This window comes from Bufo bufo, chromosome 1 (assembly GCF_905171765.1).
Source record: "Bufo bufo chromosome 1, aBufBuf1.1, whole genome shotgun sequence".
In the NCBI taxonomy this organism is placed as follows: Eukaryota; Metazoa; Chordata; class Amphibia; order Anura; family Bufonidae; genus Bufo; species Bufo bufo.
Genome location: NC_053389.1, coordinates 172,613,088 through 172,637,415, shown reverse-complemented (window position 1 = coordinate 172,637,415; position 24,328 = coordinate 172,613,088).

The window sequence follows — 24,328 nt, the reverse complement described above, 5'->3', positions numbered from 1 at the left end:
CAAGGGCCCCCACAAACAGCTAGTCGTACCCCAGAAGTACAGACAGGAGCTATTGAGGCTGGCTCACGATATTCCCTTGGCCGGACATTTAGGGATAGCTAAGACCTGGAGTCGGTTGTCTTGTGCTTTCTTCTGGCCTAGGTTACATGCAGAGGTACGAGAATACTGCCGGACCTGTGAGACTTGCCAGAGGGTAGGAAAGGCGGGGGATCATCCAAAAGCCTCTCTGCACCCCATGCTGATAATTAGGGAACCCTTTAGCCGGATAGCAGTAGACATTATTGGCCCACTGGCCCGCCCCAGTGCCACTGGGAAGAAGTATATTCTTACAGTGGTGGATTCCGCCACCCGCTACCCGGAAGCTATTCCCCTATCCAATATCCAGGCTGACACGGTAGCTGATGCCTTACTGAGGGTGTTTACTAGGGTAGGATTTCCCCAGGAGATATTGTCTGATCAAGGAAATCAGTTCACCGCCGAGCTGACCCAGCAGCTCTGGTGCCTCTGTGGAATTAAAACCCTCCAGAGCGCACCCTACTACCCCCAAATGAACGGGCTGTGTGAGAGATTTAACGGGACCCTAAAACAGCTACTTCGGGCCTTCGTGGAGAGTAGGAAGGATTGGGAGAAATATCTTCCCCACCTACTGTTCGCCGACAGGGATGTACCTCAAGAGTCCACAGGGTTTTCACCATTTGAGCTGTTGTATGGGCGAAGGGTTAGGGGACCCTTAGACTTAGTGAGGGCCCAGTGGGAAGGGGGAGAGGATCCAAAAGGCCTCCCCATCCATAGTTACGTCTTGGAACTCAGGGATCGACTGCGGGAACTTACCGAGCTAGTCCATGAGAATATGCAATCAGCCCAGAGTCAGCAGAAAGTTTGGTATGATCGATCTGCTCGGAATCGCACTTTTTGTGTCGGACAGAAGGTCCTAGTACTAAAACCCTTGAAGCAAAATAAATTACAGGCCTCCTGGCAGGGCCCCTATAAGGTAGTAAAACAGCTGTGCGACGCCACCTACGTGGTCGCCAGCTGTGCAGACACAAGAATTAAGAGGACATTCCACATCAATATGATGAAGGCCTATCACGAGAGGGCTGAGGCAGTAGCCGCCATATGCGCTCCTGCCACCGGGGACTCTGAATACCTGCCGATGCTGGAGCTTCCTGCAATCAGTAACCGTTCTGGGGGGGTGGAAGATGTTTAGTTAGGAGATGGGTTAGGACCCCAGGAACAAGAACAGGTCAGGGAATTGCTCCAGGACTGGAAAGAGATGTTCTCAACACTCCCTGGATACACCCACTTGGCAGTGCACAAGGTGGAGACCCTCGGGCAGAAGCCCCTGAGACAATCAGCCTATAGGATTCCCGGATCTGTGCAAGAAGGGATGAGAGCAGAGATTAGGCAGATGCTTGAGTTAGAGGTGATCGAACCATCAGCAAGCCCCTGGGCTTCCCCTGTAGTATTAGTCCCAAAACGGGACCGATTTTGTGTGGACTATAGGCGACTGAATGACTGTACTGTGACAGACGCCTACCCCATGCCCCGAGTGGACGAATTGTTGGACAAAATAGCTCAGGGACATTATCTGACGACTATTAACCTGTGTAAGGGCTACTGGCAGATTCCCCTGGAGGCGGACGCCATTCCAAAGTTGGCCTTCATCACCCCGTTTGGCTTTTACCAGTTCCGGGTAATGCCATTCGGGATGAAAAATGCTCTGGCTACTATCCAACGAATGATAGATCAACTCCTTGGTGGTCTGCAGGATTTTGCATGCGCATATCTTGATGACATCGCAATTTATAGCCAGACATGGGAGGAGCATCTCAGACACCTGGGCATAGTGCTAGACAGAATCAGAGTTGCAGGCCTGACCCTGAAGCCAGACAAGTGTAATATCGGGATGTCTGAGGTACAATATTTGGGAGATGGAATGTGGGAAGCAGAGGCCGGAGCCTGGAAAAATCGAGGCCATCTTAAACTGTCCGGTTCCCAGAACCAAGGCCCAGGTACTTGCATTTTTAGGGACAGCCAGGTACTACAGAAAGTTTGTACCCCACTATAGTGACATAGCCAAACCACTGACGGACCTGACCAAAAAGAATCTCCCTAGACAGGTCCTGTTGTCCCCGGAGTGCGAAACAGCATTTCAACAGTTGGAAACCACAATAACACAAGCTCCCATACTGGCGGCACCCGATCCTAACAAACGCTTTGTCGTACATACAGACGCCTCCATGTTCGGACTGGGAGCCGTATAAGTCAAGTTGGCGACGACGGGAAGGAGAACCCGGTGGCGTATCTCAGCTGAAAGTTGTTACCCCGTGAAGTTGGATATGCTGCCGTGGAAAAAGAATGTTTGGCTTTAGTCTGGGCTTTAAAGAAATTGCAGCCCTACGTGTATGGACGCTCTTTTACCGTCATGACGGACCACAATCCCTTGATATGGCTAAACCGGGTGGCGGGAGAGAATGGCCGATTACTAAGGTGGAGCCTGGCTTTGCAACCCTACAATTTCACCATACAATATCGGCTAGGGCCTCAAAACGGGAATGCGGATGGATTATCCCGGCAAACAGACCTGGAATCTTAAGACTACTTTTCCAACATCCTCGAGTTGACCCGGTGAGGGTCCCACTGTGGCTGTTGGACTGTTTCCCGGGAGGGGGGTAATGTCATGGTTTGAATCTCTCTGTGACAATGGCCACACCCATCTGCCTTCCAGCCAAGCTCTTGAACTAATCCCTGCTTACCTCATTTGCATAGCCAATCAGAGGGGGTTTTACAATTTACCAATTGAAAGAGGTGTTCCAACTGTCAATATAAATATATGTGATGCATTCAATAAAGAATTTTGTCAGTTTGAACTCACATACAGCCTGACTGGTGTTAGTTCTGTGAGAATTAAAACGACACGAGCGGTCGTTTGAGGCCGGATCATCAACGGCGGAACCAGCAGATATTGTGGTCACATCAGGGAGTGTCGCGAGAGCAGAATAGAGTGAGCAGGGGCTCGTTATTCTTTTATCCAGACTCAGTCATTGTGCCACTATGTGGCCTCCTCCTGCTGCCATCTCCACAGTATGTCACCTTGCCACTCATTTTTATCACCATGCTGCTGCAGATGCTGCTTAAAAGACCTTAATCTGATCACCAGGCCCACAATCTAATTATGGTTTTATGCACAAAACCAAAGTAAAAAATTGATTTTATAGGAAACATTGATTGAAAACATTCTTTCCTGTATATTTGCTTGTATATAAAGTGCAAGGGCTGCCAAAACTTACAAGGAAGAGGCACTGCGATGCAACCTGTATATCACATAAAGGAGGGCCTCATTTACATTGAGTTGCGGGCCTGCAGGTGAGCTGACCCTGTAAAAAATTTGAGTTGCGGGCCTGCAGGTGAGCTTAACCTGTAAAAGATTTGAGTTGCGGGCCTGCAGGTGTGCTGACCCTGTAAAAGATTTGAGTTGCGGGCCTGCAGGTGTGCTGACCCTGTAAAAGATTTGAGTTGCGGGCCTGCAGGTGAGCGGACCCTCTAAAAAATTATATGTGAGGGCCTGCTGGTGAGCGGACCCTCTAAAAAATTATATGTGAGGGCCTGCTGGTGAGCGGACCTTGTAAAAAATTTGATGTGAGTGCCTGCTGGCGAGTGGACCCTCTAAAATAATTATATGTGAGGGCCTGTTGGTTAGGTTAAAATTTTATTCGAAGGCCATATATGCAAGGGCATTATATGTGACGAATAAGCAATGCATGTTGATATGATGGAAAAGGAGGAGGAGAAAAGGAAGATTCAAATAGATACCCTTGTTTGTGGTGGAAGGGGTGAATGGGAATACAGTCTATTAACTACATTAAAAACAACACATGTAAAGTGCCTTTATGTTCATCAGCATTTCTCTGGTGGAGTCGAGAATTCGTGGTCAATCCAGGCCTTGTTCATTTTCAGTTGACAGGCGGGGTGTCATGAAACTGTCCCAGGCTTTGGAAAGTGTTGCCCTGCCTTTGTTGGAACTGCTGTGTGTTCCCCTTATCGCCCCTCCTCGGTTGGCCAAGGAAGTACGGACTCTGCCGCCAGCGTTGTCAGAAGGAAAATTTGGGAGCAATTTTTCAACAAGGATCTTCTGGTATTGCACCATCTCGTCCTCTCCACCAGAGTAATGAGAGATGAGAAGTTCTCTTTGTAGCGCGGGTCAAGAAGGGTGAACAACCAGTAATCGGTGTTGTTTAAAATGCGTATAACGCGCGGGTTAAGGGAAAGGCAGCCTAACATGAAGTCAGCCATGTGTGCCAGAGTACCAACAGGCGAGACTTCGCTGTCGTCATCAGGAGGATTACTCCTAATCTCCTCTTCCTCCTCTTCTGCCCACCCACGCAGAACAGATGGAACTAAACTTCCATAGGTACTACCCTCTGTAGCTGAGGCAACTGTCTCCTGCTCCTCCTCTTCAGCCTCCAATTCGTGCTGAGAAGACGAGGGTGGTCTGGCTATCATCAACCTGTGAAATGTCTTCCCCCTTTTCCACCTCTTCCACATGCAAAGCGTCGTCCTTAATTGTGAGGAGCGAGCATTTGAGAATACATAGAAGTGGGATGGTGAGGCTGATAATAGCGTTATTGCCGCTCAGCATCTGTGTTGATTCCTCAAAGTTGCGTAAAACCTCACAGAGGTCAGACATCCATGCTCACTCCTCGCTTGTGAATAGCAAAAGCTGACTGGAAAGGCAACAACCAGTTCCACAACTGCCCTCTGCTGCTCACAAAGCCTGGCCAACATGTGGAACGTGGAGTTTCAGCGCGTGCTCACGTCGCACAACAGCTGGTGAGCTGGCAATTTCAAGTGCTGCTGCAGCTTTGACAGACCGGCTGAAGCTGTCGGTGACTTGCGGAAATGTGCACATACGCGGCGCACCGTCACAAGTAGCTCAGGCAAATTGGGGTATGTTTTTAGAAACCGCTGAACCACAAGGTTAAATACGTGGGCTTGGCATGGGATGTGTCTAAGGTTGCCCAGCTTCAAAGCCGGCACCAAGTTACGGCCATTATCAGACACAACCATGCCTGGTTCTAGGTTGAGTGGGGAGAGCCACAGCTCAGTCTGGTCTCTTATACCCTGCCACAGCTCTGCGGCGGTGTGCTGTTTGTCACCTAGGCAGATCAGCTTCAGCACGGCCTGTTGCTGCTTCCCCACTGCAGTGCTACACTGCTTCCAGCTACCGACTGATTAATGACTGGTGCTGCACACGGATAATTCAGAGGTGGAAGTGGAGGAGTAGGAGGAAGGAGGAGAAGTGGTGATTGGAGCCACTAATGTAGGTGGTGGCGGAAACCCTGATGGAATTGGGGCCTGCAATCCTTGGCGTCGGTAGCACCTGTGCCATCCCTGGGTAAGAGTCGCTCCCGGCCTCCACAACATTCACCCAGTGTGCCTTCAGGAAAATATAGCGTCCCTGGCTGAAAGCACTTGTCCATGTGTCCGTGATTAAGTGGACCTTCCCAGTAACTGCGTTGGTCAGGACACGTGTGATGTTAAGGGACACATGTTGGTGTAAGGCTGGCACGGCACACCTTGAAAAATAGTGGTGGCTGGGGACTGCGTAACGAGGGACGGCCACTAACATCAGGCTGTGGAAGGCCTCAGTGTCCACAATCCTAAATAATTTAGGAAGCTGCGCATTTAGTGCTATGGCCTGTGCGTGGGTGGCTGGGTATTTGTGCTTGCGTTCAAATGCCTGGGGTAATGATATTTGGACGCTGCGCTGTGACAGGGAAGTGGATGTGGTCGCTGATGGTGCTTGCGAAGGTCCAGGTGCAGGGCGGGAGGCATCTGGGTCTGTGTCTTGGACAGGGGATTGGCCAGCACGTAACACAGGGGAAGAGAAGGCAGTGGTGTGACCAGCAGACACAGATTGTGGACACAGGCATTTGGCCCACCTATTAGGGTGCTTTGATTCCATGTTGCGGATCATACTGGTGGTGGTGGGGTTGCTAGTGTTCACGCCCCGGCTAATTTTGTTGTGGCACAAGTCTCAAACTACTATTCTTTTGTCGTCCGCACTTTACTCAAAAAAGTGCCATACTGCCGAAAACCTACCCCTTGGCAAGGGAGATTTACACAAGGGGGTTGTGATGAATACCACACCTCGTGCCCGCTTGACGTCAACTACGTCGAGCTCACGATACGTAGTATAGTCACGGGTCTACCAAAAATGTGAAGTTACGCCCTCCAGTGGAGCACGTAAAGTCAGGTTGGTATAGCTTATACACACCTCTTGTCCACGCGGGCACAGAGAGGCAACAAGCTGAGAGAGCCTTTTCACTGCCGCAGTGAAACAGCGCCTCCTCAGCCCGTATCTGCCACCAGTTCTCGTTTGATATAAGCCCGGTCCGCTAACGGGATTATATAGGGTCAGAAACCAACCCGCGGTAGCTTATGACTAGGCCAAAACACGGACGTGGGGATTCGTGATCGAGATACAAGATAGCACAAGATTAAATTATAGATTTAATCGCCGTATGGGTACACTAGATCTAACACAATATACACAGACAATATATACAGTGGTCTGAGGTTACAGATACAGGTTATATGGTTACAACAGGGTTAAGCAGTGTAAAAGTCAGTTACCGGGTAAGATGAAAGTTCCTTTGAGATGTTCTTTGCTGGAGTCCACATGAAGGGCCGTGATCTCAGCTATTTCCTGGGTCCCTCTAAACACATTTGTAGGATGTGACCCCTCTTCAGAGAAAGACTCGCCTACTTGCTGGCACCAGACTTTTAACCTGTAGCCAGCCCCTCCCCTCCCAGCCTCAGGGAGGGGTCCACTCCCCCTCTTCTGGGCTGGCAGCAAATGACCCACAAAACCCTTTAGGGTTCATAGCTCCAGACCAGAGGGTCACAGGGAGAGGGTTCTGGGACCAATGGACTTACCTGGGTTCCGGCTACAAGTAGAGCCCAAACCTGGTTTCTATGGGGAGATATGGATATCTCCCTACCCTGACCTCGTCCCATTAAACAAAGACCATGGGAACGTACCCCGTGGCCACCGGGACACAAATATGTATCCGATTTGCACCTGCGATGACCAGGCGATTCATAATTCCTTATGAAAGGTAGGTGCCAACATGTCTGGGAGGTCTCATTGATCCTAGGCAAGGGCAGATACCCCCTGCTGGGGGTTTTCCTGCAGGATTCAGCTTGGCTCCAAACTGGTGGATGTGAGGTGTGACCTTCTCCTTGAAGCCTGGGCCCCCTGGGGGCTTTCTTCCTTGCCAACTGACACTCAGATGGCTGGGGGATGGAAACTAATTTTGCATGTACACTGAACATGCCAAGAGGTGCATCAGATGACAATCAGGGCTGGGGCTTTGAAGCAGGGCCCTCCTGTGGAGTTCACTACCTCCGCTATCTGTCAGCAAATGGGGGTGTGAGGACATGGCTGACAGTAAATATTAATCCATGCTAGAGCTACACCGGCGCTTGCACTAAAATAGACTGACGCAGCAGTACCGCAACGGTATCGCCAGCATTGAGAATCAAGTAAATGATGTATGTAATATGTATATTAGGTACTGCGCGACATGTACCCCCTTTATTCTCCCTGCCTGTCGGCACTATAGAGATCCGCAGTAAATAATACAGAAACTCACAGATTTTTAGAATACCTTATCCTGGATGTTCATCTGCGAGGGCTGTTCTCTTGCGTCTTTTTAGGTTTTTCTTTTCTTTTAAGGCCAGTGGGAACATCAAGTCATCTATCCCCACGGCCAACTCCGGTCGAATCTCGTCCTATGGAAACGTTTTATAGATGATATTATATTCATCTGGGCAGGGGAAAAAGAAGAATTGAATACATTTTTTAAGGAAATCAACAATAATGAATTTTATCTGGAATTCACACCAATATCCAGTACCAGCACAATTAACTTTCTGGATCTTAGCATCTACATCGAGGATGGTAACATACAAACAAAGACATACAACAACCGACAGATGTAAATAGCTTCATCTCCCGTGAAAGCTGCCACCTCCCACAGTGGCTGGAAAATATTCCAAAAGGACAATTCATGAGAATAAAACGTAACTGTACAAAGGAAAATGAATACCGAGCAGAGGCAGACAAAATGCAGAAAAAAATCGAAGAGAGAGGCTACAACAAGGAAAAACTATTAATACAGAAAGAACTAGTAGGAAAACTTGACAGACAGGAGCTAATTAATAAAAAGAAAAAAACAGAAGACAGTAATACAAAAGTGGGAATTTTTGAAATGCCACCCATCATTACACAGTTTAATAGTCAAGCAGAAACACTGAGAAGGATAATAAAAAAACATTGGGAAACCTTGAAGGAGGACAAAATAATAGGAGATCAGATCCCCAAAAATCCAAAATTCATCTATAGAAAAGCAAAAAATGTGGGAAGTATAATAGCCCCCACCAATAAATGCTTGAGCAAGAAAAATGACAACCAAACAACAAATGCGATCTAAGGCCAAAAACCTCAGTGAGGCTTCTTCCCATGCGTTATTGCGGTGTCTGCAAAAAATTAAAAATAAACAGAAAACAGCATACAAACATGGAAATAAGAATTGAATGGACAGGGGACACAGAAACATACAAAATAAAGGATTACATCACCTGCAGAAGTCAAGGTGCAATATATGCTATAACATGTCCGTGTAAAAAAAAACATATATAGGAAGCACAAAGAGAACCATAAGTAAAAGAATAGGGGAACACATCTACAATATAGGAAGAAAATATGAGGGTCACCCGCTCTCTAGACACTATAAGGAGAAACACGGAGGAAACAACAGCGGCACCACTTTCTGTGGTATTGAAATGGTCAAAAAACACAAAAGGGGAGGAGATTACATTAAAAAATGTCCAGATCAGAAAGCCGCTGGATATTTAATTTAAATACTCTGGTACCCTCAGGACTGAACTCCGAGATAGAATTATTTGCCTTTCAATAGCATAAAACTAGAATGCAAGGGGTGAAGGGGTTAAGGAAGGGGGGAGACACGGACCTTTAAAAGCAGCACCAGGAGCCAGAAGAATCATCCCTGATGAAGATTAGCGAACTAATCGAAACGCGTTGGAGTAACTTTGGTCCTCCTGGTCCACCGTAGCTACTACCGTAACATCACGCAGCGCTCCGTGCGAACGCGAACAAGCGGCTTTTTCTAACCACGAGCTGTGCCACCGGCCGGGGCAAGCTCTGTATTTTACAAAAAATCACAAATAACCACTAGGGTCCAGCCCCCTATACCTTTCCTCATCCCGAACGGCACTTAAAAGAAAAGAAAAAATAAAAGCCTAAAAAGACGCAGGAGAACAGCCCTCGCAGATGAACATCCAGGATAAGGTATTCTAAAAATCTGTGAGTTTCTGTATTATTTACTGCGGATCTTTATAGTGCCGACAGGCAGGGAGAATAAAGGGGGTACATGTCGCGCAGTACCTAATATACAAAATATTAATCCATATTCCTCACAGGGGTGCTCTGTGGAACAGTTGCGGGCCTGTTCGGTGGTGCCCGCCTTTTACCTTTTGCAACCCCACTGCCTCTTGCAGCCTGTTGCAGTGCTGCAGATCCCTCCCCCTCTGTACTGCTCTCTTCGCTCGGCTTGTTGCCATTTTCCCAGGTTGGGTCAGTGACCTCGTCGTCCAGTACCTCCTCTTCCACTTCCTCACTCTGATCATCCTCCTGATTTGTTGACCTAACCACAACCTCAGTGATTGACAACTGTGTGTCATCCTCTTCCTCAACCTCTTGAGACAGTAATTGCAGTTGAGTCATTGGCAACTGTGTCTCATCATCATCTACCTCATTAAACACTAATTGCAGTTCCTCAGCGTCATGTTCTTGTGACTCTGGATGCTCAAGAGGTTGGGAATCGGGGCACAAGATCTCAAGTCCCTCTTCAAGCGTACTTGGCAAGAGGACCAAATCAATTAATGGAGATGAAAAGAGGTCCTCGGAATATCCAGCTGTGGGATCACTTCTTTGGCCAGACTGTAAATGGTGGGAGGAAGGAGGATCAGGGTGAAGATTGTGTGGACCAGATTCCTGGCTACTAAGACTGGACTTGGTGGAAGACAGGGTGGTGCTTAACCGACTGGAAGCACTATCTGCTGCAATCCAACCGACCACCTGTTCGCATTGGGCTGACTTAAAGAGTGGTGTCCTGCGCCACCCTGCAAACTGGGGCATGAAGCTAGGTATCGTGGATGATTGTTTTTCTTGTGCTCTGGACGCAGGCACAGTTTCACCGTGCCCAGGGACACGGCCTCTGCGTGCACCATCAGCATCACGGCCACTTCCCCGTCCCTTAATGCTCGCCTTCGTCATACTAAATGTTATAGGCAAGCTTGCGACACAAGATGTGGCACGGATGTCACAGTTCACAGCAAGCACAGTGTATGGAAAAAGTACGTAAAAGTATGGAAAAATTAAAATAGATTTCACTGCAGGGACCGTTTATAGGAAAATTAGGGATAAATTATGCAAAAAATATATTTGTTGTCACTAATATTTTTACCAATATCTTGACACACAGACACACAGACGCTATTGCAGCGCAGATGTGACAAATCACTGCAGGGACCGTTTATAGGAAAATTATGGATAAGTTATGGAAAAAATATAATTGTTTTCGCTAATAGTTTTCCCAATATCTGGGCCTGACACACAGACGCTATTGCAGCGCAGATGTGACAATTCACTGCAGGGACTGTTTATAGGAAAATTATGGATAAGTTATGGAAAAAATATAATTGTTTTCACTAATATTTTTCCCAATATCTGGGCCTGACACACAGAAGGTATTGCAGCACAGATGTAATAATTCATTACAGGGACAGTTTATAGGAAAAATGTGGATAGATTATAGAAAAAATATAATTGTTTTCGCTAATATTTTTCCCAATATCTGGCCCTGACACACAGAAGGTATTGCAGCACAGATGTAATAATTCACTGCAGGGACCGTTTATAGGAAAAATGTGGATAGATTATAGAAAAAATATAATTGTTTTCGCTAATATTTTTCCCAATATCTGGCCCTGACACTCAGACGCTATTGCAGCACAGATGTGACAATTCACTGCAGGGACCATTTATAGGAAAAATGTGGATAAATTATGGAAAAAATATAATTGTTTTCAATAATATTTTCCCCAATATCTGGGCCTGACACACAGACGCTATTGCAGCACAGATGTGACAATTTACTGCAGGGACCGTTTCTAGGAAAAATGTGGATAAATTATGGAAAAAATATAATTGTTTTCAATAATATTCTTCCTATCTCTGCCCCTGACACACAGAAGGTATTGCTGAACAGATGTCAAAAGTCACTGAAGACATCCTCTATAGAAAAAGAATCGCAAAGTATGGGAAAAAAAATCGAAGACTACTTTGCAAGATTAAATTGTTGCCACCAAACAGAATAGTCCTTAAAAGGACTTTTGGGTCTTTGAAACATTTTAAAATTGAATAAATTGCGATCATAAACTCCCTACACTATCTGTCCCTTCCTAAGCGCAGCTCTCTCTGACTCGCAATGAGCCAAACCCGCGTCATCGGGTACTATATAGCACCCGATGACACGTTCCGGCAAGCCAATCACTGTAATGCCAGTAGCCAACATGTCTACTGGCATTACAGTGATGGCAGTACTTAGCTGCATGTTTATGGCATGGCGCTCGAGCACATGCGGTACTCGGCCGAGCAACGCCATGTGACGAGCATAGCGATGCTCGAACGGAACAGGTAATCGGCCGAGCCTGCTCGCTCAACACTAACCGTGACACAATTATCACTATCCTACAGAGACATTATGGGCCATCACACCACTCTGGCTTCCCTAATCTGGGACGTGCGTTATAACACCTTGGAAGGGCCCTGGGATAGTAACCTGCGCACGCTGCAATTGGCATCATGACAAATACAGAATATATTATCCACCTGACCCGGCCACTGCATTAAATTGGCGTCAGCGTACCCGTTCCTGGTCACTGCACTAGTCCTTCTTCCTGCAGCAAGGGAGGGAAAAAGCAATTAGAGCCAGTTAGAGCTTCCCCCCCCCCCCCTGTTGGGGAAAGGAGGGTTTTGAGTGGTACTCCCTCCTTAGGGAAGAAAGTAGGGGCACGTCTGCAAGAGACGTGGCCATATACTCAGTCTGAGCACCTTCAGCTCTGCTGGATGATGAAGCAGAAACTACTAGAAGTTGCAGATAAGTGCAGAAGCTAATCCTGCCACAGTTAGGGCCCTTTCACACTTGCGTTGTCCGGATCCGTCGTGTACTCCATTTGCCGGAAGTGCCCGCCGGATCCGGAAAAACGCAAGTGAACTGAAAGCATTTGAAGACTGATCCGTCTTCAAAATGCGTTCAGTGTTACTATGGCACCCAGGACGCTATTAAAGTCCTGGCTGCCATAGTAGTAGTGGGGAGCGGGGGAGCAGTATACTTACAGTCCGTGCGGCTCCCGGGGCGCTCCAGAATGACGTCAGAGCGCCCCATGCGCATTGATGACGTGATCCATGCGACACATCATCCATGAGCGTGGGGCGCCCTGACGTCACTCTGGAGCGCCCGGGGAGCCGCACGGACGGTAAGTATACTGCTCCCCCGCTCCCCACTACACTTTACCATGGCTGCCAGGACTTTAGCGTCTTGGCAGCCATGGTAACCATTCAGAAAAAGCTAAACGTCGGATCCGGCAATGCGCCGAAACGACGTTTAGCTTAAGGCCGGATCTGGATTAATGCCTTTCAATGGGCATTAATTCCGGATCCGGCCTTGCGGCAAGTGTTCAGGATTTTTGGCCGGAGCAAAAAGCGCAGCATGCTGCGGTATTTTCTCCGGCCAAAAAACGTTCTGGTCCGGAACTGAAGACATCCTGATGCATCCTGAACGGATTTCTCTCCATTCAGAATGCATTAGGATAAAACTGATCAGGATTCTTCCGGCATAGAGCCTCGACGACGGAACTCTATGCCGGAAGAAAAGAACGCAAGTGTGAAAGAGCCCTTATTATCCTGCAAGCTCCACATTTAAAGCAGATGTACTCATACCTGACAATCAATGCCTACAGCTGCTGGGGCCAAGAGACCAAAGCTGTATACTGTTTGGATGCAAGTTATTCCAAGTAAAGCAACGTTTGAACTTCATCTAAAGGTCTGGACATGATTTATTCTGCAAAGTTCCTCTATTACTCCTACTATCACTACACTCAAATATATTGCAACTGAGCCAGGAGTCTGGCTGTACCCAGGTAGGAGACACCGGGACACAACTACCACCAAACTACAGGAACATTATAGGCCATTACACCACTCTGGCATTCCTAATCTGGGACGTGCGTTATAACACCTTGGAAGGGGCCTGGGATAATACACTGCACACGCTGCAATTGGCATCACGACAAATACAGAATACTATCCACCCTTACCTGGCCACTGCAGATCCGGCTAGCTGTTTCTTGCCAGAACAGCCGGTGGATACTAAGCACTTAAAGGTTTTTAATGGGAATAATGATTTTTTTGCAATTGGCCGAGGCCTGCTCCCTTCTTGTGTCTGATGTGCTGCTTGTGGCCACATCACCGCTGAAGCCAGTCATTGGCTGAAGCAGTGCATGTGACCATGCCCATACACCAGAGGAGGAAAACGGTTATGGCTACCGTAAGACAGGAGACACCGTAGGCAGAGAGGAGGACAAGAGTGGCGTGGGTTAGGTAAGTATTAATGTTCTGTTTCAGGGGGCAGGCTGCAGGCACTTGCTAAATATAATTATTTTTGAAAAACCCCTTTATGCGTTGTAGCATTAGTTAACCCTTTGCAGTGCCCCACTGGGGTACTGCACAATAGAAGCTACAAATGCAGTGTGAACATGCCCTTAGTCCCTGGAAAACTACAGATGATGAGGATTATTTCAGTGGAAAAAATGGTGACAATAAACCTCGCAGTGACGGGGAGACCGTATCTATGGGGAAAGCATGGAGTGTGTGTCTGGATCCATTAACTTGCAAACAACCAATAACCCTTGAATCATCCAGGAGATGAGTGCAAGAAGGGATGTGTGTCAGATTTGGATGCTTTCTATGTGATGGTGTATCTTCTGCTCACATCTACCTTCCTCCTGAGAGACTATGAGCTTGTCACACCCTCCCCTGCACTCTGCATTCTGCACCTCTCTCCAGGATTCAGAGCACATTAAAGCCGCACGTGTACAGCAATGTCTGAGATGTGGGGAGTGTGGAGCCGTACACAGGGCGCACAGCCAGGGAGATCGCTAGAAAACAACACACGGAAGCTGGCAGGCCTGACAAGCTTGTCAGTAGCAGGTACACGGCTAAATGGTTCTGAGGCCTCCCTCGAGACGTCCCCAACCTCTCCTGACAACCCAAGCGCCTGCAGAGACTACTGCAGCCCAACACAATCCAGAATATCATATAGTGTAATAACATAGGCATGGACAACGGCTACATTAAAATGCTACAGGAAATCTTTCCCCAAAATCCTAGAGATATGACCACAATGAACCAGGAAAAGCTTACATAAGATAAGCTTCTTCTTGTTTATAGTGATTCCATGTACTTTTCAGGTACGGGCACAAAGAGAAAAAATTTGCACAGCAGAACCTGCACTAGATCTGTGGCAAATTCCGCATGTAATTCTTGTCAAATTGCTGCAAAGTTCCTGAGCATAAATGGACATACTGCGGATTTAAAGGATAACTGTCATATTTTCATCAAACAAATTTTCATCAAACAAATGTTACTGCTGCAGCAGCATTATGCATAAAGCAATCTTTAGTTTCTTTACTTACCACTGTTTTCCTTGAGTTTCCCCCTTAGTTACGGCTGTTTTGAATCCTACATTATGAGGATCTTCTCAAGATGGCTCCTCTGCCAGTTCTCTGAGGCCATAACTGCATTCCCTCAGGTCACATACAAACTTGCTATAGCCAGCAGCTTCCTGCCAGCCAATCAGATGGGATTACTGAGAGACACGCCTCCTCACTCTGAAGCCTAATGCAGGCATGCAGTGTGAAGGACCGCCTCTCTGTCAGATGAGCCATAGCAACGGTCTTTTAAGGGAGCAGTGGAAAGGGACAGGAGACATTAATGAAAGCTGTTATTATAAGGTAATTACAGATCTTTTGGCAATCATTGACAGACTAACTCAGGTATACATGCCTAGCTCTAATAAATTAGCAATAAAAAAAAATTACAGTTATCCTTTAAAAGGGAAGTTTACACTGCAGATTTTTGCACTGTGTGGATGAGACTTCTTAAAATTTCATCCACTGGTACTGTAAAATGCTGCAGATTTAATGCACTCAAAAACGCAGAGAGCAAATCATCACACAACCACGGCATCCAATGTGCATTGAGGGGGCAGGTGCACATTGGCACAATTCTTTGTCCCGGAAACCAAGCATCCAAAATTGCCAATGGTTGATATCTTCACTTCAATGGGAGCAGCACTGCTGTAAACAGCCGCTGTCCACTACACAATGGAGTAATGTAGTTCTGGCACCTTTTTCCATGGCCAGAGACACTTGGAAACAGCTGATCAATGGAGTGTTGGACTGTGGGATGTTGAACCTCCACCAATCTGATATTGATGACCTATCTGAGGACAGGTCATCAATATAAACATCTTAGAAAACTTCGTCAATAAGGACCTTACATAAAATGAGAGGAGCGAAATAGCAGGCCCACTCAATCTTTCCCACAGTTCCCTAAAATCCAGGACTAGAAAACACTTGACAATGGTATTGGTTAGACCGCTCGGGTCTCCCCAACCCCCACCTACATACCTCCCCCATTAAATAACACCCGGACAACAGTTTAGAGTAAATCAGCCACAGTAGGCGTTTTTTTATTAAATAACAAATAAGCATCCAACATACATAACTTAACCCTAACCCAAACCTGAGTAAATGACGATGGAGGTCCTAGAAGCCCCGATAACACCACTGCACCCAAATTAGCTGGCAACTCCATCTTGCAAAAATGATTTGAGGACCAAGGGACGTATTTGTCCCATGTTTTTAATTGCCTGTATCATCTGATTAAGAACTTAAAATACTTTTTTTTTGTTCGAGTCAAAATATTAGTTCTTATCAACAAATGGATCTAATTTTTTGCCAGTTATTTCATGAAATGGCTTAGTTACAGCAACTGAAGTGTGCGAACTTCAGTTGCTGTAACAAAAACTAATTTGCTTCTTTTCGCCTTCCATTAAAAGTAACCTAAATAGTTACATTTGTCCCGTGTCATATCTCCTCCCCCAAAAATGACACAAGTGTGGAAATGGTTTTATTTATTGTTCAAATACATTCTTAAATGGAAAAAAATATAATTATTTTTATATTGATGACGGTAATCTTATGGTCCTCAAAGGGTTAACAGGGTGTTTGTCACTGTAGATCAAGAGAAGGCAGAGCTCCTAAATTCGTTTTTTAGCTCTGTATATACAAAAGAAGATAGGGCATCTCATGAGGGTGGTGCCACTGGTGGAAATACCTCAAATAACATCCTTACCTGCCTGACTGTAAATATGGTCCTTAATATGCTATATTTTTTTTAAGTGAACAAGACCCCAGGTCCAGATGGATTACACTATAGAGTTCTAAAGGAGCCCAGTTCAGTTATTGCTTTGCCTCTGTTGATAATATTTTCAGATTCTTTAACCCCTTAAGGACCCCCGCCGTACATGTACGGCGCTGGTGGACGTCACTTAAGGACCAGCACCGTACATGTTTGGCGGGAAGATCGGGCGGGTGCAGGTGCTGCGCCCACCTAATCAGTGGCACGGACCCGGCAGTCACTGACAGCCGGGCCCCTGCTGCATACACCGGCATCGGTGAAGACACCGATGCCAGCATATTAACCCCTTGTATGCCAGGGTTAAAGCTGACCACGGCATGTAGAGGGTTTGCGGAGGGTACGGGTGCCCTCCGCATCTCCATCTGGTCCCCGCGCTGTAGTGGCGGGACCTGGTGACAGAGAAGGCAGCCTGATGCCTTCCATAGGTATCGGGGCTTGCCTTCTACGGAAGCCTGTGTGTCACCGCCAGCTCTCTGAGAAGCTCTGGCAGAAGTTCTTCTGTACCTCTTGCATGATGTTCTTTATTTTGGTTTCACTTTGTCATCTCTTTTCCTTCTCCCAGCTGTCATCTATTTACACTGATTGCCTCCCTTTATATTTCCTCCCATACTGCCTCACTTTGCAGTTTATACTACTTTTTGGATTGTGTTCACTGCTAGAGCCTGCAACTGCTGGTTCCTCAGATAAGTCTTTTTCCTTTATTTGTGTTTCCGTGCTGGCTTGATTCTAGGTGACCCTGACTCCCTCCGTATTAAGTGCAGGGAGCCGGTGGTCGTGTCCCCTCACTATTATAGGGTTTTCAGGTGTCACACAGTCTAGGTACGAGGGCATGCAATCATCTATCATAAAGATCTTTGCATGGGCATAGCAGTCAGGGCGAGCTCTAGGGGTTTTATAGGGCTCAGCCATATGTTCCTTAGTTTGGGATCAAGTCAGTCGGATGTTTATTTATAACTTCCAGTTTTCTGCAACACCATCCGTGACACTGTGAGATCTAGCCCTTAGGCTGGGTCTCACAGGCAGGATGTCAACATAAAAGCTGACAGCCAATGCATTACAATACAGGTTGTATTGTAATGCATTTCAGAGGGGATCAGACCCCAGAAGTAGAAGTCCCATAAAGTTAATAAAAAAGAAAACACAAATAATTGTAAAAAGAAAAAGAAAACCAGACATAATGGGTATTAACACGTCCGTAATGACCGGCTCTATAAATATATCACATGATTTACCCCCTCATCTGAGCGCCGTAAAAAGAATAAAAATAAAAACTGTGCTAAAACAATCATTTTTTTGTCACCTTACATCACAAAAAGTGTAATACCAAGCAATCAAAAAGTCATATGCACCCCAAAATAGTACTAATCAAACCGGCCTCTCATCCCACAAAAAATGAGGCCCTACCTAAGACAATTGCCCCCCCCCCCCCCCCCAAAAGAAAACAAAAAACTATTGCTCTCAGAATATGCAGACACTAAAACATTTATTTTTTTTTGTTTCAAAAATGCTGTTTATCATCTGCATTCATGTAATTAGCTTGGTTATGTTGCTATATTTATGCATTGGAATTGGTTCTGGTGCTGTATTTATGTACTGGGATTGGTTTTGGTGCAGTATTTTTATGTTAAGTTTGGTTCTGATGCTGTGTTTATGTGCTGAGGTTGGTTCTGGTGTAGAACCGTATTTATGGCATGAGCTTGGTTCTGGTGCTGTATTTATGTTGCCAGATTGGTTTTGGTGCTGAATTTGTGTTTGTGTTGATGTACTGAAATTGTTCTGTGCTGTATTTATCTGCTGAGCTTTGTTCTGGTGCTGTATTTATGGTATAGGCTTGGTTCTGCTGTTGTATTTATGTTAGGTGATTGATTCTGGTGCTAAAATTATGTTGTGTGATTGGTTCTGGTGCTGAATTTATGTTATGACACTACTTCTAGTGTGGTATTTGTGTCATGTACAGTATGCCTAGTCCTGGTGCTGTATATATGTTATATATGCTTAGTATTGGTGCTGTATTTTTGTGCTGACCTTAGTTGTCATACTGTATTTATGTAGTGAGCTTGGTTCTGGAGCTGCATTTATGTGCTAAACATAGTATGGCACATTATCTATGCATTAAGCTTAAATCTGATCTGTGTCTGCAGATTAAACTGTTGTGCACCATTCTCATAGCGCACGACATGCAGGTAAGTACATAGGCTGTGTGCACATTCAGTACTGAATTTCATGTATACTTTAGATCTCTGCAACACTCTATGCCATGGGCACCCCGCACATATCTGTCAACATAGTTACTGTATTTAAAAGTACTAAGGGCATGTTCGCACTTCATTTATTTGATCAGTTATTTCCATCAGTTATTGTGAGCAGAAACTAGATCTGGGTCAAAAACACATAACTGGTGCAGATCTTTCCACTAGACCTTATTTCTGAGTAGGCTTCACTACTGGTTTTAGCTCACAAAAACTGATGGAAATAACTGATCAAATAACCGTTTTTTTTTTGAGGATCCATTGAAATAATGCCTATCCTTGTCCGCAAACTAGAAAAAAATAGGACATGCACTATTTATTTTGCGGGGCAATGGAACAGACATACTGATGCGGACAGCATTTTTTGCGGACCCATTGAAATGAATGGGTCCGCATCCTATCCGCAAAAAAAAACGGAACGGACACGGAAACAAACGTTCGTGTGCATGTAGCTTAACCCTGTAGATTAGCCATGCCCTATTATATGAACCATGCCCTTCATTAAGACCACTGCCATTTCTGCCACCACCTAATGAGTATCATTGAGGGGCTCAGTCAGCTCTGTATGGAACAAAGGAGAATGACATTGGTTAGTTGCTGCATTCGCCAATTTCCATGAGAATTTATAGAATTGAAGGCGTCATTCCATGAGTCTGCAGTTAAACAGCTTCTCATCTCTTCTGCTTCTGAGTTTTGTGTGATTCTTAGAGGTTTAGTAATATTCAGCAATGAAGGAAGTCAGCAGTGATGCCGATTCTGTGCTCTCTTGAACACTTTGCCTCATTTCTACTATAACTCCAAACAGCTTTATTCTATGCAAAATCTCTGGGCGAATCTCCCAGCTGTAAAATCTGCAGCTCGGTATTGATCTATACTTAAAATTTCATCTATGTTACTCAACACTTGGTCCATAAAACTTGGTCCCCGCAAGATAAAACGCCAGGAAAAAATGTGGCTGAAGTTTTAACAACGGATCAATAGAGAATTAAGTTTTAAACTCTTTATCTTGAATATGTTAGGCTTAATATCTCAATAATGTGATATAGCTGGAGCCAGACATGCAGCAACCCCCAACTGCCGCTGACGCATTGCAGGGATTACAGCAATACCTCAACTTTCCAGATGATGACCCCCTCTTATTCTCTGTGTTTTATTACCGACCTGTGTTTCCAGGGTCAGTCCCCATACAGACAATTTCTCAGGGTTGTAAAATTTATCAGTATCTGACAATCAGGATTATTTCTGTTGTTATAGGACAACAAAGCCGCACTACATAATCTGTAGATTATCCTGTGTGGATCATGGATTATCCAGAATGGATCAGTGGATTATCCAGAGCTGCATTCACTGTTCTGCTGGTGAAGTCACTGTGTAAGTTAATTACATTATTTATCCTGTATTGATCCTGAGATATATCCTATATTATATTCCAGAGCTGTACTCACTATTCTGCTGGTGGACTCACAGTGTACATATACTACATTACTTATCCTGTACTGATCCTGAGTTACATCCTGTAATATACTCCAGAGCTGTGCTCACTATTCTGCTGGGTGAGTCACTGTGTACATACATTACTTGCAAAAGATTGGTGGCTCACTTCCTGCTCCACTATTGGGTAGGTGCACTGCCCAACAGCACTCCCTATTGCTGGTAGAGTAAAATAATAATTGATTGAATTGGGCGTCACTCTATATCAGGCAACACAGACAAGTTGGATTGTATATCAGATATTTTATATTTATATATATATCACTTTAAGATAATTTACAACATGCTGCATAAAATTCATACACTAAAACAATAATGTTAAAACTTAGACTAAAACTAAAACTCTATGCACTGAAAATTCTTAAGGGGGGCTGTTAAGCCAGAATAGTCCAAAGGCACTTGTGGCTTTGAGTTATACTCGTGACTATGAACTTGCGCCAGTTATAAAAAGCAATGTTCAAGAAAGAGCAATATTCAAGAAGAAGTCATTAACATCCACAGATTTAACAGTAATCAGATGCTGTACTTTGTACAGAGTACTTTACCGCTCCTGTGTTCAGCCCGTTTATGCACCAACTTGTCAGGTGCGATGCTCTAATTGTGAGCTTCCAGGACCTGTCGGCAAAGTCTATGAAGTTTCCCCTCTTGCCTGGATAGCGGTGCAATTTCTTTCCACTGCTTTGACCTTCCAGGACCTGTGTGGCGTCCCACGTGGTTAGCTGGGCGGTCAGGTGACTTGAATTTCCAGGCGGGGTTTTCAAAATAGATGGTGATGACGATGATCTGTAGATATTCGTAATTCAGTTGAAAACAAGCGATTCCCAAGTGTTGCTTCTTGATGTTCCCTCACTGTCTTTACCATACGCGTTTCGAGGTAACAAGGCCCATTCCTCAGTGGTGTAGACAGTGATGGCTGGTACTCTTTTTATATTGTCCATAATTAACGCATTGCATATTGGGACAGCGAGGGAATCAGAAGTCCTGGATATAAATCAAAAAAACGCATATGCGGTTGCATTGCGTTTTTGATGCGTTTTTTGTAAAAAATTTAAAATTGATAAAATTGGAGACGGTGCATGTCATTCTGGGATATCTTTTGAGTCTTCGTTCTCATATGGTGATATATGTGGTATAGAATGGAAGTGAAGTATAAGGGGGCGCGGGCCTACCTAGAAGGGGAGATCTGGATGCTGGAAAACAGCCTGACACAGATTTGTCCCATTTAAAGGTAGGCCAACGCCCCATTTAAAGGAACGCAAAGAGTTCCATATCGGCGTTTAGTCCTTTTGGGATGAGGGAATCAAATTCAAATATCCTTTTGGATTCTTTCCTTGACATCTGAAGAATGTGGTTCCCCCCTCTCCATGGGTATCCAACTCTCTCAATTGCCATATAGACAAGGGTGGTTGGGTCACTTTTATGGTAATCCCTGTAATGCTTAGATAATGAATGCAATTCATATCCTTTCTTTATATTAGCAATATGTTCCGATATTCTCTTTTTTAACGTTCGTTTGGTGCGTCCTATATATTGTTTGCGACAGGGACATTCTATCAGATATATTACATTAGTTGAATCGCATGTAAGGTCTTCTTTAATATCTAAGCTGAATGTGTTTTGAGTTGAGATTGCTTTTATAGTTTTTTTCGGAAATGTAGCTATCCTGCAATTTGAGCATCACCCACATCTATGGAAGCCATTAAAGGTTAACCAGTTCTGTTTGTTTTCTACACCTTGATTTTTACCTTTTATTGAGGGTGCCACTTTTAGGCCTAAATTGGAGGCCCTGGTGTAGGTAATTTGTGGTGTATTGGTAAGCATTGGATCAACCACCTTGTCGCCAAGTAGATGGTGCCAATGCCTTCCAATAATTCTTTCCATATTTTTGTATTGTGCATTGAATGGCAAAATCATCCTCAGTGTTTCATCTGGTTCCTGTTTATGTTTCGAGGTGAAGAAATCCTCCCTCTTCATTCTTTTAACTTCCTCCAGTGATTTTTCTAAACTGTGTACGGGATATTGCTTATCAATGAACTGTTGTTTTAAGGCTTCCGCTTCAGAGATAAATTGTTGATCTTGAGTACAGTTGCGCTTTAGCCTCCTGAACTGGCATTTTGGGACATTAATGAGCCATCTGGGCAGATGACAGCTTGTGTATAGTATGTGTAACGGTCACGTACACACACACACAGGGGGGAGGGAAGTGACCACTGCGCTCCACCCTTACCCCTGGCCCTGCCTACTTGCCTCGCGAGTCCTAATGACAGGGGACAACTGGATGGCAATCCCTAGCTTGGAATAAGTGCAGGGATGACAGACAGACAAACAACAGAACGTGAACGGACAGAGTCAATACCAGGAAAGCTAAAAAGTACAAATGGAGCAAGCAGAGAATTGTCAGGAGAAGCCGGGGTCATAAATACCAGGAGAGAGTGAAGTACCAAAGGAGTCAGCAGAGGATCGTCAGGAGGAGGCCGGGGTCAGAATACCAGGAGAGCAGCAAAGTACACAAGGAGCAGGCAGAGGACAGTCAGGAATTCAGCAGGAGGTAAGTACGCCAGGAAAGACAACATCACAGGTGGAACCTAAATTAACAGGAAACCTGTGGCCAGCAGGCTGCCTGTATTTATAGTGGGGAGTGAGGGTTATGTGACGTGGCCAGCGTCACATGACCGACAGACCAACCAGTCGAGCACCGAGTGATCAGCTCGGCGCTCAAGGCAGACTTAGGAGCAGGGGGCCTCCCAGCTAGAAAAGCCGCCCTGGGAACGAGGTCAAACACAGATCCTCGATCCTGAAGCTAAGCAGCAGGTCTGCGGCTAATGGGAGACCGAGTGCACCTTCGGAACCCCGTTACAGTATGTAGCTGTTTCTGCTCACAGGTTTGTGGTATGTACTACATACCAGTCTATTTCCATGCACCTTGACATCCAGATCTAAAAATTTTATATTTTCGGTGTCAATGGTGGAGGTAAACTTCAAATTTAAATTGTTCACATTAATGCTCTCCAAAAAGGCAGTGAGGGCTATCATTGTATCCTGCCTTTTTGGAGAGCATTAATGTGAACAATTTAAATTTGAAGTTTACCTCCACCATTGACACCGAAAATATACAATTTTTAGATCTGGATGTCAAGGTGGATGGAAATAGACTGGTATATAGTACATACCACAAACCTGTGAGCAGAAACAGCTACATACTATACACAAGCTGTCATCTGCCCAGATGGCTCATTAATGTCCCAAAATGCCAGTTCAGGAGGCTAAAGCGCAACTGTACTCAAGATCAACAATTTATCTCTGAAGCGGAAGCCTTAAAACAACAGTTCATTGATAAGCAATATCCCGTACACAGTTTAGAAAAATCACTGGAGGAAGTTAAAAGAATGAAGAGGGAGGATTTCTTCACCTCGAAACATAAACAGGAACCAGATGAAACACTGAGGATGATTTTGCCATTCCATGCACAATACAAAAATATGGAAAGAATTATTGGAAGGCATTGGCACCATCTACTTGGCGACAAGGTGGTTGGTCCAATGCTTACCAATACACCACAAATTACCTACACCAGGGCCTCCAATTTAGGCCTACAAGTGGCACCGTCAATAAAAGGTAAAAATCAAGTTGTAGAAAACAAACAGAACTGGTTAACCTTTAATGGCTTCCATAGATGTGGGCGATGCTCAAATTGCAGGATAGCTACATTTCCGAAAAAAACTATAATAGCAATCTCAACTCAAAACACATTCAGCTTAGATATTAAAGAAGGCCTTACATGCGATTCAACTAATGTAATATATCTGATAGAATGTCCCTGTCGCAAACAATATATAGGACGCACCAAACGAACGTTAAAAAAGAGAATATCAGAACATATTGCTAATATAAAGAAAGGATATGAATTGCATTCATTATCTAAGCATTACAGGGATTACCATAAAAGTGACCCAAC